Raw genomic sequence first — 15,000 nt, forward strand, 5'->3', positions numbered from 1 at the left:
TATATATAACATGTATATAATGTATGTATTTATTAACATATCTTCGAAGACCTATAGAAAGGTGTGGTTTTGTTAAAATGGCATCCTTTACTCTATTATATTGTATCCGGTAGTTTTATACATTATTCTAAACAATGTGACAAAGTGAATATTGTTTCTAATGAAATATGAACAAAAAATAAATACTAAATTATAAACAAAAATAGAATGTAAGACAAAATGGTGTATTTCCCCGATACATGATAAAGAAAAAAACCCACAACAATACGACATTTTGAAATTACAAGAAAACGATAACAGAGATATACATTTTGAAAGCTATAAATAGAAATTAACATATATAATATATATATATATATATATATATATATATATCTAATATATATATATATATATATATATATATATATACATTATCCATATATATATACATATATATACATCATATACATATAATATACATATATACATATATATATACATACCTATACATATATATTTACATACATATACTATATATATACATACATATACATATTATATACATACATATACCTATATATATATATATTATATATATATATATATATATATATAATTTCAAACATTCTTTCACCCAGTCAATAAATGTTATTCAAAATATGGCATACAGAATGCAGTACATTAAGATAACAATAAATAGGGAAAAAGAACTGAAACCTAATAAAATACACGAAACAAGAATAAAGATGACGTACAACACTGTAAAGACAACTCTGACAATAAGACATATGAAAACAAACTGTATAAAATTCCTTCCTACCGAGCGTTTTTGCAAAGAAATACCTCAATGTATACACATGCTACATACTTAATACATACGTGCACACGTAGATATATATATGTATATATATAACTACATGAAAAACAAACATTTAACAGAGAAGATCGCAAACAAGATTGTGGCAACAGCATGTTTTTTTTCATTCAGTTTTCAGTTTGAGAAACGAAATTGCAGAGTCTCTAAAGCACTGAAAAATGTGCTCCATCTACCATGTACTTGTGTCATCTCGTCTTCTCGCGTCTTACGTTTCATCCATATCGATTTGTTTCATAATCACTCCACTATCACTTCGGAATATCACCGCGGTAAATTGGTGAATCTCTTTCGGTTAGGGATTTATGTAAGTATTGTGTACATACTCTCTTATTGGCATCTCTTTCACTCCCTCCAACTGTCTCCCTCTGCCCTCTCTCTCTCTCTCTCTCTCTCGCTCTCTCTCTCTCTCTCTCTCTCTCTCTCTCTCCCTTGTAATCATATCAAATTTAAATCTATTCCTCATGTGTCCCGGGTGGGCAAAATATTACATTGCAAAACTGTGGAGCCTGATATGCATGAATGGTCGTATTGTCACGGCTGCAACGCTTTTCATCAAATGTCTGCTCGATTACGGCTGTCCTCAATCTAAACAACAATAGCAATACTAGCAACTATACTGCTTCTAATGTGAAACCATTATTATTTTATATTGTGTTTCCTTTTGCCTGTTGGAAAAATCTTATGTCGTAAAAGTTGCTGCTGTTGTGTAGCCACAGGTCAACCCACTCGAGACCTGTCTATGATAAAAGGCATTTAATTGTCTTCTCTTCCTTCCATTCTCTCTAAACATAGTAAGCATAATATAACTTACGTTTGCCACACATTTTTATTAATTTCACGGTCTAGTGGTTAGGGTGTTGCACTAACGATTATAAAAACATCGTTTCAATTCCAGTGTTGGGCGACGCATCGTGTTCTTGAGCAGATCAATTCATTATGGATGGTCCAGTTCACTCAGCTGTAAATGATTTCCGGCTTTTGCAGGAGAATTAACCCTGCAACCGATGGTCTCCCGTTCAGAGGCGGGTAGAGCTGTACATTTTCATTACTTATACGCCACTTGACCGAGTAAAGAAACTCTCTTATGAGTCCTCTGGCTCACAAGCGATCTAAGTCTTAGTTAATAGATGATTAGAGTATTAGATGATGATGTTCACATGTGGTTAACATTCCTAGTGGCTCAGGCAATTACCATTCACCTTGGGGCAGTACAATAAAATACCTCAAAATATCTTCTACCCGATTCTTATCCACGCACTCCCTAATTCTCCTTCCTTCCGCCATCAAACACACACACCACCAACAATTATTATTGTATTGTACTTCTTAAATTAAACCCAATGTGTTTTTTTTATATTCTACTGGTCCTTAAATGTGACCTGTTTGCATGGAGCCTGCATGTTTGTAGAGGTAGATTAGCATAAACACTTTTTTTAATTCAAAATAATATTAATTCTTCAGAGCACGTAAGTATTTTTCAGTAACATATACACACACACATAAAAAGAAGAATAAAAAAAAACAAATGGTGACAGTCTACATTGAAACGTAAAGAAAGGTAATTTATTCAAAGCTAAGACTTCTTCTATTGATGTTAGTTTCCTTTTCTTTTGTTTTCTCTTTTTATCTCCTTTCCACGATATTAATCACGGTTGAACTAATTATAGCAATTACTTCGTTTATTAGTTTCTTTAGCCTCAATTTTGAACATTCTATCTCACAGCATATATTTCCTGACATTGCTCCATTAGTTTCTATGCATGTATCTATACATATATCTGTGATGTGTGAGTGTATGTAGTATCTATGTATGCATGTATATATGTATGTATGTATGCATGTATATATATATATATATATATATATATATATATATATATATATTATATATATATATATATATATATATATATATCTGTTGTGATCTCGCAAATTCAGCAGAACATGTGGTTATTCCATGTTTTTGTGTTTTTGTGTTCGGAAGCTACAGTATTTCTCTTTATCAAAAGCTTTAATAGTTGTGAGGCAAATAACAAATTGTTATTGTTTTCTCCATCTTCTGATTCCTCCTCCGTCTATGTTAAAATTATTACTATTATTAACATTATTATTATTATCATTACTGTTATTATTCTTATCATCATCATCATTACTATTGTAGTCGTTGTGTTTGTTCTTATAGGGGTTCGTCTGTTACGCGATGACGTGGCTAATGAACCACTGACGCGGACCTAAAAGTGCCACTAATCCTGGTAATGAACGGTTTAATAACAAGACGAGCGAGCTGTTGTATTTAAACGTTGTATTCATCATATATATATATATATATATATATATATATATATATATATATATATATATATTTCTTAACGACTACGATGTACAGAACTCTTCCAATCGCTAACAAAAGTACATGTTACTCTACAAAGAAGCACGTACACAATTACACATACACTAATTGCATGGACACACATATATACACAGAACGTACACATATACATGCAATGAACTGATTGTGTCAGTAACAATTCAGTTTAGATTTTCAATACTTTCAGAAATCCCATTCACACACATTTAACATTGATTCTTCTCAATCATGCAAGAACACATTACGTCACTAGAATCATTATATATGTATACATAAATATATACATTCTTCTCTCTCCCTCTCAGTCCCCCCTCTCTCTCTAATATATATATATATAATATAACATAGAAATAGTTAATACATATATATATAACTGACACACACACACATATATCTATAAACACATAGTCATATATATATATTATATTATATTCCTCAGAGAACTTTAATAAACACGGCATTATGTAAAATAAAAACTTTCCTTTCTGCCACTTATAATACAGTGCAATTACGTGTCAGTCGAATGTGGTATACAAAGAATATTTAAATTTCGTAGGATTCACACTTCACAGTTATTTAGTAGTGTTCCAGGCATTCTTGAGAATACTATATCTCTAACTATCATATAATATATTACATATACTTACATACACACACACTCACACACGCGTATATATATATATATATATATATATATATATATATATATATATATATATACGTATATGTATATATATATATATATATATATATATACACGTGCATATATAGATATACATAAACGGATTTGAGGTGGTATTACATTAAGACAGCATCATACTGCATACACATTGTCCATATGGCAATGCAACATTTCTCCTGAAAGGAGACTTTTTATGGACGTGCTGTGTTAAAAAACAAAACAATTATCGAAAGGGGGTGAAAAATCGTCCCTAATAACATGAAATGTCTTGATTAAACATAGAGTAATATAATTATAATTCAGATATGGTTTTATATGTTTGGAGCAGTTTGTCAGGAGTACTTCTTCCTAGTATTCTCAGCTGGTCGTGTTGATGTATGCGGCAGAGGTGCTGACGGAGTGAACGGCCAATTTTCGATAGTCGCAATAATATTCAGCAATATATTAGAATGAGATAGATGTTTTATTACAGAGAGAATATCAAATAGGTAATAAAAAATAATTTTTAGTCCTCATTGATAGATTAGTCAATATCATCATGTTAAAAACTAGGATAATTTCTAAATTTGATTAACGGTAGAATTTATTTAGAATATAAACACACATTAATATTGCAAGTGAATGTAAATATGTCGCTTACAAAAACAGAAAAATGTATTAAAATTAAATTTCGGTTACGCCATGGTTGTTTTAGATTCTGGAATAAATTATATTTATTATTCATTTCAAATATTGAATATCATATATACATATGTATGCATGTACTGTCCGTCTGTATGTATATGTGTGTTTGTTTATATGCATATATGTATGCAGGTTATATATATACGTATATATATATATATATAAATTCCTTTTTATGTTTAAAAAATCTATCCTGTTCACACCAATTCTCGCCACCAAATGTGTTCGTGAGTAAAAGTGATTATTTTTTTATGCTTCATGTTGTACAAAAATCTGTATACATACATGCATACATACGTATATGTAAATATATATGCATATATACACATATCTGTCTATCTATCTATCTATCTATCTATCTATCTATATATATATATATATATATATATATATATATATATATAACCCGTGTATGCATGTTAATAAATATTTACCTCTACATGTATATACATACAGACATGTAAACATACATATATAAACATTTACATATTCGTTATTTACTAAGACCAATTTCTAAGACTATCAGAGAAAATTTAACCTAAATTTTAGTTACGATGTTTTCCAGAAAATATACACAGAAGGCTACAATGAAGATACAAGTGATGAAGGAATATTTTCCCAGATCCGAATAAATTTTCTATAATTGTTTCTCTCTGGTAAAAATTCAGTCTGGTCATATCTAGCTTAGATACCAAATACGTTAATATTGTACGCGTAGTAACTATAATATAGCCATTCATCAAAATGTCTAGATACGTATACCGTTAATTTTTCTATAATTCACTTCTTCATTCTTTCCAACCTCTCTCTTTGTCTCCCACCCGTTTTTGGCATATACATACATATCTGTGCTTGTGAGTGTGTGTATATGTGTATGTGTGTGTGTGTGTGTGTGTGAGCGCGCTCTTCCTGGGGACTAGTGTGTGTTTCCCTCAACATTATCACTTTCCGTGCTAATTCATCATATCAACACGTTTTCTTCGTAGCAATAAATATATTTTATTTAGTGTTCAAAATAAGACAGATGCATAATTGTTCTGAAATTTGAAATAAGTTCGGATATCATATACCAAACAACTTACTGACATTTACTGTTGTAAGTGAGTGAAACATTGTGTTACATTAATTATTCTCGAGGCGTCAATGTGTTTGTCTCTTTTCTGGCATAAAATCCATCCAAATTTTCAAATGTTTCTCAGGATCTTTGCCAAGATACTCCCTAAGTATATAATCGGACTCTGGTCTGTATTTAAATAGATCTGAATACGTCTAGGCTGCACGAGTTAAACGACAGCATAGTTGCTTATTATTATTATTATGATTATTATTATTATTAATATTATTGTTATTATGATTATTACTTCTTTTCGATGAAACCCTGCAGAGGTTAGCAATACTGTTCGTCACTGAAGAGAATATATCGGAATATATTAGAAACACACATGGACTATTAATAATATTAATACATCGCATATTCTTTAAAACATTCGTGGCATTCTTCCAGTTTAGAACTTCGTTTTATTATTTTAGAATTATAGTTAGCATAATGGAAAATTCCATTATTATTATAATCTGTTTTTATTATTTTTAATACTATTATTTAAAATTATTAATTTGAAATTTCTAAACCATCCATAAGGTAAAAAAACATAAAAAAACCTCAAAATGAATTTTCTCAAACCGAAATACTTATTTCTAAGTGTTACTTACTAGAGTGTGTGTATGATTTTTATGCTTGTGTGTATGTTTTTAAGCATTATACATACATTATGTAAATGCATATATGTATATAACTACGTATGACCACTTTGTTGTACTAAATTTCTCTTCTTATTAGTCGCCGTATTGGAATGCAAACTCATATATATATATATACATATATATATATATATAATATATATATATATATATATATATATATATGATGTTTTGTACTCGCAGAGAAATGTGTGTTTGTGCGGGATTTCATGCGTGAATATAGGTGCTTTACGTGGATTTCACCTTTTCTCAAGCTAACAATCAAACAATATTACATAATTATATATTTAAACAACTACGGAATCCTTTGGGCAAATGTATGTTCCAGTTTAGCTTAGTGAAATATCGTATAATGAATATCATATTTTGCCTTCGATCTGTTTACAATCAGTTATATATATATATATTTGCTTCTACTTCAATGCAGACGTTAATAAAACTGAATATTTTATAGTAAAACCGTAAGATAGTAGAACCTTAATATTCGTACATTTTCAAAGAATTCTGAAAATGAGACAAATATTAGCATAAATATGTTCCAGAATTTTTGAAGGAATATTTTCGGTTACGAGAGGCCAATTTATTAAAATTAATCAAACAATTTACCTGATATATTTTTCTAAAAATTAATAAAAAACATTTTTCACATATATAAATATGTCAATGAAATTTAAAATTTATTCAATTTTAGTAAGATGTTATGGATTTCAATTGCATAAGAAATAACGAAATAATTTTCTATTCCTAACGCAAGATATTTTAATAGGCAGTGAAAAACAATTTACTGTATGAGTGAATCAAAAGATAAATACGAGAAAGGAGTAAAGAAACAAAGACATAAGGTAAGATGAGAATAAACCATTGTCTAATATGGAGACAATATCGGACAATTTGATTGAATGGGGTTAATTAAATGGGTAAATAGTTAAAACGAGCTTCAAAATAAACAGAGGGCAAGAAGTTAAACCACAGACCCTATTGAAAATTAATGGAGATGGAAGTATTTAGTACATACATAAATAGAATTATCTAAATGTATCAGACAAGAGGTAGAGATTTTGGCCGAGTATGACCTAAACAAGAGGGCGAAATGGAGACAGAATGTCATAGTTTGGTCTGTGAGAATGAAAGACATTAAAAAGTCAAGGATATATATCTTCCCAGATAGATGGAAAGATAGATAGATAGATAGTGAGAGAGAGAAAGAAAGAATGAGAGGGAGAGGGAGAGAGAGAGAGACTGAATGAAACGCTTGAAGCTCTACTTGCAAAATTTCTTAGTTTGAAGTATTAAAAACCAGAATAAATGGAGTGCATATGTGTGTCTATATTATTTTAAATGGAGATTATGGAGATATACGTATACAGCACTGACTCACATAAACGTAAGTATGTAGTTACACACCCACATAGACACAATCACACACACACGTATGCATTGAGAGAGAGAGAGAGAGAGAGAAAGTAGATAGATTGGCAGATAACTAAATAAACTGATAAACCGATATGTCCTTCAGAAGTCAGACAACGATCTGATTAAAAGCGACGATAACGAATGCGACAGTAATAACGCGACATAAAAAGCGATCACGAAAGCAAAAGGAGCGCAATACAAACAATAAAACAACAGCAAAGTAAGAAAGAGACACCAGTTTGACGAGAGGATGATATAAGATGAACGACAGAGAGGAACACTGTACAAGTGATGGAAGCGACAGAGAGAGAGAGAGAGAGAATTTGAATAAAATGAAGGACAGAGCGAAAGGAAGACAATGAAGCAGAGAGATAAAAACTATACGGGAATGTTGTATGTTTATGCTTGAATAGCCAACAGTTATGATGAATTAACTGTACACAGGAATGAGAAGAGAATATATTGAGTGAAACGAGGCAAGAAGGCTATCAAATATAAAGAAGCTACGGAAAGAGATGGACAAAAGAATCTTGAGTGTGGTGATGATGTGTTAAGTGAAATAAAATGAAGGATTAAGTACAATATGTCACGTGTGTCTTTTACATATTATCATACCAAATGAGTATATATATATATATATGTAATACAAAAATAAGACAAAAAAACATCCAGATAGACGATACAAAGAAACCAAGGACGGGTCATTCGAAGTTTTTTCCTCAGTCGAGTACCACATTATCTCCGAAATTTCGGCTAATTATCCTCGAGATTGCTCATATACTCACACATATATATAAATATGTATATATATATATAGATATATATATATATATATATATATATATATATATATGTATATATATATATGTGTGAACATCAGATACAGGAGTGTGTATTCCGATAAATCTCATGTATACACGCACGTGTATATATAGACAGATTTATATATCCATACAGCCATATGGCTATATAGTTTGAAACCTGTTTCACCACAAGGTGACGTCAAGGTTATTAAAATTCATATATACCTGCACACGCCAAAACGCACACACGCACATACGCACACAATCACACACACACAAAAACACATGCATTAACTCGTAGACACAGACATATACATAACCATGACATATATATATAGCGTAAAGTGACAGAGAGCGCTAAGTTGCTATGGCGATAACCTCCAATAAATGCTTGATGTATCATAGTTATACTAGTATATATATCATATAAATAATCGTATATATATATAAACTATATACCTCCATATATATATATTGTAATGAAACAAGTGAGTGTAGAGCAAGTGAACAATTTTTTATATAAAATATATAATCCGAATATCAAAATATCTACATATATCGAAAAATGAATTGTTGCGTATTAGAAACTGCATAGTTATGTGAGCGTTTAGTGACGCTGATAGGGAATATATATATAAAGTATGCACGTATAGACGTACATATACGTGTACATGTATATATTCTGTATTAATGTATGCTTAATTATAGAAGGTCGTATGTTACTATGGTGATTAGGTTTATACATAGTTTGTCTCTATATCTTTGCGCATATACATATATTCCTGTACTACAAAGCTATTTCCGATTTAACACTCATATAACAAAAATATTGAGAGGGGTATAACATATATACCCCTCAAAAATAATTACATAAAATACACACATATAACCCAATATACTTTTTTCGATATGTATATATATACACATTATTATAATAAAATGTTTATGTATATATAAATTAAAAACCTAACACACATTTAAATATGTATATATATATGCATATATATATATATATTTACATCTACAATGTTGTTTTGTATATATATTTGAGAGTCAATATCGTGAATTTAATATCGGTCGCCTACAGTGATCCCTACATGTTTTTCGACAAGCAACGGGTTATTTTTCGTCCTATCGATATATTTATCAATATTTATATCCATATCCATATATCTATATATATCTATATATCTCTATATATATATAACCATATATAAACAACTCGTTTGTTGTGTAGCTTTTTTGTAGGGCCTACCCAAAACCCAGAACGGTGGTTGGGTTATTCCACCTTTTGGTATAGGGGATACAGGCTATAAGTAGTAATTATAAAATAATATCATATGAAATAATCAATGAACTGGAAAGCCCCATCTGAGATTTTTTTCTTTATGGCCACCATGTATGGTAGCCTCGTTCTCAAACGGTGGGGTGTTTCCAGCGATGAAAAGAGACGCTGGTTCTGTATTCCACTCATCTGAGATACAAACGTTTTCGACTAGTTTGAGTTTGGGGGCAAATATCAAACGGTCTAATTCGTATGTTATTCTCAGGAACACGGCCAGGAACGTGGTGTGAATACACACATAAACATACACCAAAATAAAAAAAAAAATGAAACGAAAACCAAACAGATCTTTACAACTCCCGTATATATATATACATGCAGACATAAAAACAACCAAAACAAATTACTGAAATTTATGAAATAAAACACAACAAAAGATTGCTAGTCATCCGTACACACATTGCCATCGACACACAGAACTTTACACATATGTAAAGGTACACGAAAGTTCATATGGATATATAAAATACACACTCCTTATTAATGTATTATAAATACATATATGTATGTTCACATCATATATATATATATATATATATATATATATATATATATATATGTGTGTGTGTGTGTGTGTGTGTGTATAGAAATATACATACATGCATACATATATATATATATACATATACGTTATGTTATCGGTACGTAAGACACGCGAATGCATCCTTTTAGTCTCAATTAGAAGGAATTGTTTGAATCCATCAAGCACAAGGAAAATAGTTACTATAATTCTGCACTAACATACATACATTAGATATATACATACATACATATACGCACACACACGCACATACCCACATACGCATAGGCGTACACGTATACATGATATATATATTGATGTATCGTGGTGCAGAAAGAGAGAACAATTGTACGTGAAAAATATTTTGAATGTTACAAGCGACAAAAGTTTACATGAATATCAATAAAGAAAAGCGAAATCTCGCATGTAGTTGAAGTGCAAACATTTTGAACGACTGTAAAAGATCGATAAACATAGGAACAGAAATGCAATATTGAAATTAGAAATAACATAACAGCCGTAGTAATTAATTGATGGTAATATGGTCTATGTCTCAGCAGACCCAGGACGACAAGAAAATTTAACACTATATATGTATTATGATGGTGAAAAGAACGAAATATATATGCATATACATACATAGATACATACACACACACATACATACATACATACATACATACATACATACATACATACATACATACATACATACATACATACATACATACATATATACATATATATATATATATATATATGTAAAGCAAGGGTAAACGAACTCGTTCTGATGGTATAAGAATGGCACCCACGTAATATTTAATTTAACAGAGAGTCATTGTTGACTTATCTGTCTCGGTTTCATGAAGAATAACAAATAAGTGAATGAATGAATAAATAAATAAATATACAAATGAATACATAATCGATGTTGAATATCGAAGAATAATCGATACGTCAGTTCGAAGATTGAAAAAAGTATTATTGTATATTTGCTCGACACAAACGAAATCGCTGGAAGCAAAGATACCCGAAAGCGTCAAGAGGCGGATGAAATGATTCGTAGCTAGAGTTATGGGTAAGAAATTGTGTATGTGAGTTCATCGAAATGTGTAAGAATGACAGATACACACAGACTCATACAACCACACACATCCTAATACAGCTACACTCTCGTATTCATGCACAATTATTTATGCATATCTACATAGTCACGCTTATCACGCATGCAATTATGTAATACAAGGTCACGATTACGAGATCGAATGAAGCAAATTAAAACGAAACAAAATATAGAATGCAGGAGAAGATACATAGAAACAAAGATAGATTATCAACTAACTCATATAAAAGCATTAAAGAAAGAAAGAAAGAACGAATGAAAGAAAGATAAAAAGAAAAAAGCATATGAAGTATTATGTTGTTCTAAGATTAATTATAAATTCGAACCACGGAAGGAATGTCATTGGAATGTGATCAAATACGAGCGCATTAGGAATTTTAAATGGCTGTTTACAAAGGAAAATAAACGCTCATAATCAGGCACACACAGAAACAGGCCCGCTCGTACAATGAGAGCTGCTCACATGCATACACTTAGAAATATAACATCACGTATAGAATATATATATATATATCTGCATGTATGTGTTTGTGTGTGTGTATATACACATGTCTGTATGCAGTGAGGTTGCGGTGAAGATTGTGATTTTAGCGTAGAATTATACGTTACGTGATGAACATTGGTGAAATAAAAGAAAACAACGATAATTCGATAAGGAAAAGAATCAATCAGAAATAAATATAAACCTGATAACACTCATACAGAAACGCACCTTTACATAAATATATAAATGTGTGTATGTTTGTGTGTGTGTGTGTGTGTGTGGTGTGTGTGTGTGTGTGTGTGTGTGCCTGTGTGTGTTTTGTAGGTGCGTATGTATGCATTTGCACCGAATCTCGCAGAACGAGAGAGATTTCATCTAGACGAGAGAAATGTTATCTATCTATCTATCTATCTATCTATCTATGTATGTATGTATGTATGTATGTATGTATGTATGTATGTATGTATCTATCTATCTATGTATCTCTCTCTCTCTCTCTCTCTCTCTCTCTCTCTCTCTCTCTATATATATATATATATATATAATATATATATATATATATATATCTGTGTGTTGTTATATATATATCTTACACACATAGAGATGTCATTTCATGATATCAGAAAAAGTAGTACAACGATGTTGTGCAGTGTTGAAAGAATATATATATATATATATATATATATATATGTATATATATATATACATACATACATACATACTACATACATATACATACATACATACATATATATATATATATATATATATATATATATATATATATATACATGCATATATACATATATGTATGAATATGTAGGTATTTCTAAATTTAGCATTACTATTTCATTGCGAATTTTTCAAAACAATTCTCGATCGATCTCTGCAACATAAATGGATTATGTAAATGCTGATAATTATGAACGCAAATTCAGACACACACACACACGCACACACACACACAGAAGCAATCACATATATATACATATGCATGTCTCATTGCCAGCGTCTATAACTAAAGGGCTACGAGTGTTTTCGTAAATATCTGGGAACATTAAGAGAGATGTTGCAGGTTTTCACGTGAAATCCAAAATGGCGCCAAAATTTCACGTATCTTCTGCAACAGGAATGATAGACGCGAAGTGAATGGGCGTTATCGTCGACAAGCGTGAAGCCATACGAAGAAATACACAGAGACTAACCCATACGCACACATACGCAAAAACTGCATTAAACTACACCGAGACCTCAATGAAAATAACATCTTAACTTATATATCTGCATATACATATATTAGATTAATGGTGAGGTTCTTAAATTTATTAGTTATAAAAATGAGCAATCTTTTCCTCATGGAAGAAGTAAATAGATCTGTAATTTTCACAGCGATTGCTTTTAGAAGCTATGTAGGCGAAAGTTAAAGAATCATACAACATAATATACGTACTATATAATTGTTTGTATGTTCACATCTATCAACGCCTCTCTCTCTCTCTATATATAAATTTATCTATCTGCCTACAAATTTTTTGTAGCTATATCTATATCTATATATAGACACTTTTACTGTCGAAATAAATCTAGTAACAGAGAAAATTGAACAAAAACAAAAATTACAAACTTAATATGTTGCATGATATCACGTGTTTGCAATTCAATCATATCTAGTTGGAATTTGAAGACAATAATTCTATTTGGAATTCCAACAGATCACATCGGAACGCGTGAGGTGTTCCGCAGTGTGCTGCAGAGATCTTGCAGAGATAGAAATAGTAAGACAAAAGGAATTGTGAGATGAATATTAAAAGACTTTTATCCACTTAATACAAACCCGATTACTTTCACTAAGATTTGTAAAGCTTACATCCGCCTATAGTTCGGACTCTCCACAAAACATACACACAACACAATCACATATAAATATATGTATATATATATATATATATATATATATATATATATATATATATTATATATATATATATATATATATATCTCCATATGTGCACAAATATATTTTTATCCATTCATGCGTAGGATTGAATGTGTGTGTACATATATATATATATATATATATATATATATATATATGTCTATATATGTGAGGCGGGCGTGTATACAAAATGTTTAAATATATATTATTTAATGTCAATATGAATTTAGACTCGAAGAATAAATGTTGCTTTGCATTCGGAGAAAATATCACTTTTAAAATATATGTAAAACGTTTCTTTGTATTTTATATGCATGTATACATGTACACATGTATGTATATATGTATGTATATATGTATGTATATATGTATGTATGTATGCATATATGTATGCACGCATGTATGATTGCATGTAAGTACGCATGTATGCATAAATGTGTGTACGCATGTATGCATGTATGTACGTGTGTAAGTATGTGTGTATATGTATAAGTAAGTAACGGTATATCGATCGACTGAGCTATCTACATTTTTCATTATAATATCGATTAATCAACTTATCTATGGAATTTTATCTCATTCTTGCAATTATCTTTTCCCTTCTATAGATCTTACCACCTACCTCTTCCTGTACATATCTATAACTCGATGTTTGCATGCAACATATGTATACACATATGTAAGCATATATATATATATAATATATATATATATATATATATATATATATATATATACACATGTGTGTGCATGTGTGCGCGTGTGTATATACAGATATAAGTGTACCCGTATCTTTGTATATTTGGCCACGTGGTGACGTACGCTTGCATATACTTATCTACAAATGCATGTCAGTATTTAAGACTGATTGTCTATTATGCATGTGTATACGTATGTAGGTTCCTTATCTGTTGCTATCGTATCTACCTCATTATTAGTAAACCGTAAAACATCAGCCAAAAATTATCAGTACATCTAATTCCTCGAGACAATGCTAAAACAAAGATTAAATGAAATAAACTGAA

General features: G+C 30.3%; 1 long non-coding RNA gene across 1 annotated transcript; it reads left to right on the forward strand.

Moving 5' to 3' along the window:
• Positions 1-539: 539 nt before the first annotated feature.
• LOC118767422 lies at positions 540-10,246 on the forward strand. The gene is made up of 2 exons (XR_005003341.1): positions 540-883; positions 8,582-10,246. It is a non-coding gene; the product is annotated as an uncharacterized LOC118767422 (long non-coding RNA).
• The last annotated feature ends 4,754 nt before the right edge of the window (positions 10,247-15,000 follow it).

The sequence above is a fragment of the Octopus sinensis genome, linkage group LG21, assembly GCF_006345805.1.
Source record: "Octopus sinensis linkage group LG21, ASM634580v1, whole genome shotgun sequence".
Classification (NCBI taxonomy): Eukaryota; Metazoa; Mollusca; class Cephalopoda; order Octopoda; family Octopodidae; genus Octopus; species Octopus sinensis.